The following is a 2705-nucleotide window of genomic DNA, read 5'->3' as shown; positions in this document are numbered from 1 at the left end:
GCCCAGTACACAGCCGGACACAGTAACGCTGCCGGACAATACTACTGCACCGACCAGAACCACGACACGCGTCAGACGACGACCTGCCTGGCAGACATCGGGCGACTATGATATGACAAAATAGTGTCGTATTTGTGACAGACACATCATAAACTTTACTTGTTAATTTTTAACGTTAATTTCTTATAGACAAGTGCTCCTAATCAAACATTGAGTTATTCACCATAAGTATGGTAAAGACATCACTCTGAAGATTTATGCTTTCGTTTCATGTGTTACCTTTTAATCAGTCAGTCATTGGCACCTTTCTCTAAATACGAATATACCAAAGACTTGGGGGAGATAATATACCACAATGTAACTCCCTTTTCTATTGGTTTTAGATTGAGTCCCATCATTTGTAATCTGTATTGAATAAAGACTGATTTACGAAATGGACGTGTTCCTGTCTAGTCATGGTAAAATAAATACTGCTATTGCAGAAAAAATAGTTACACTGGGATCATATATTAGGTACAAGCATCATGCTTGAAAAAACTACAAATCTCAACAACTTAAACAAATATATGTACATCAAACAAACTATATATGTATATCTACCACCATGCTAGCAACTGAGTTTACATTACATATGATCATCTTATCTTTAACGTCATGGACTTACGTACGTGTGCACATGTACATACATAGGTTTACGTTATCATTTTAAAGTACATGAGACATTCCAAAATGGCAGTTTTTTCCCGAAAAACTCAGAGTAGCAACTATAGTAAATATAGATCTTGTGCAAACGACTAAACCTTTTCCCTAACAACTTCCAATACCATGTCAACCATGTTGGTACTCAGGGGATTAATAAAGACCATTCAATTTGTATAGGCCCTCATTGAACGGCAGGAACATTAATGCGTCCAATTTATCATTATCTTGTGGGCCTAATTTGCCAAACACCACGTTACACAATATAACAGAGCATAATGTACTACACCTCGTAAAAATTTCAATATCAATGACATATTCTTGAAGGGCTCACTAAATAGTATGTTACAACCAAGTAAAAACAAGTAGTATAACATCAGTGGAATAAGCTATACGTGTATGATATCTTGACGATCTGCAGCCAGATATCCGCGCGAAGCGCGAACAGCCCCGCGGAGCGGCACTTTTTATCGGATTCGCTGCCCTGTTTAGAACACTGTTTCGACAATGCCCTTTGGAAAGGGGATAAAGCGCTATAATCGGTCCATTGAAGAGTTGTGGCGATTCCACAAGCCTTTCGACTATGCACGTAGGTCGAGAATAAATACAAATGCTCGTAATTGGTCGTTTGCTGGTCGGCGCATTTGCTTTTCCTCTAGAAAAGCGAGTTTCCATTTCTTCCGTTTCACGCCCTGAAATTATTCTCGTACATATGGCGTCCTATAGCTGGCGCGACGAGGCCCTGTACGAGGGATTTTTAAGGTTTTTTTCCACACAAGGATCGGCCATTGCGCTTAGACTGCTGCGCGGTGGAGAGTTCCACACGCTGCACTAACTATAAGTTTAGTGTAGCAAAAGATACTTGGCCGAGTTAAGGTCCGTACAAGTCTGCCTGCAATCGTGACGTGCGCTTCACCTTGGCGTACCCATCTTAGTACCCCCGATGGTCTGATGTTTCCGATGATGACGTAATAGTTCGAGCATGTATATATAGCAGAGCAGAGTGCATAATAACATAGCCCTCTGCATAGAGCATAGAGCATCGAGCATAGAGCATAGAGCATAGAGCATATCTTGTTTCGAATTCATACATAGCCATCGATCTTGCATCCATCGATATATCATGCCACGCTGTTGTAGTGCATGCAAGTGTAAGGTTCTTCCATGTGAGGAGTCCAAAGCAGGAAACATTTCTTTCCATAGGTGAGACAACCTTGGAATAGTCATCGTCTAGTTGTTACATAATGTTGTTGTTCACAGTTGCCATTGCCGTTGAACGATAGACGTTATGTCCAGGACAGGTGATAGCATAACATGGTGTTCATTATACTGTCTTGTCGGTCCTGGATATCATGTGTGTCGTTTCACGTAACTGTGTACTACATAAAATTCGGAGGTATTTCTGCATGTTGACAAACAAAACAACCTTCATACGGCACACATGTGTAAGCCTTGTTTGTTAGAGCAAATAATAGTAATTAGTATAGTGCCGCTAGTGCTAAAGCGTTCGCTTTTACAGTGGCTGCAATATGCTTACGTTATAGTCTAGACCAATTGCTTTGACTTTGGATAGTAACATCCCAAGCAATATCCAATATCGAATTTCATATGTCAGCGAATTCTATTCTTCGCACAAATCCAAATTGGCATTAGTCAGTTGAGGTTGAAAGCATTCTGTTGATTTCTCGTACGTGCATGAATAAGGGCTAGGGCTTTTCATATTTAAAACATAATTTCCCAAATTCGGTAGGTTTATGCAATTCAGCGGAAAACGCGCAGATGTTCTGCGAATTACCCCCAATAACCGCCAATAAGCCACAACAATTCTCCGCGCAATATCACAATTCATGAAGGCAGTAACTACCAATTTTGTAGATGATTTCTTGAAATATTAAGGTTTCCTGCAAATAAATGCCACTGTATTCTTTACGTTTCCCAGAACTTCCCTTCGTCTAATTTTAGCAGTGAATATATATAAAATTATATATATATCATATATATGTATA

The sequence above is a fragment of the Priapulus caudatus genome, unplaced genomic scaffold (genome assembly GCF_000485595.1).
Source record: "Priapulus caudatus unplaced genomic scaffold, Priapulus_caudatus-5.0.1 Scaffold1576, whole genome shotgun sequence".
NCBI lineage: Eukaryota > Metazoa > Priapulida > Priapulimorpha > Priapulimorphida > Priapulidae > Priapulus > Priapulus caudatus.
This window is presented reverse-complemented; position numbering follows the sequence as displayed.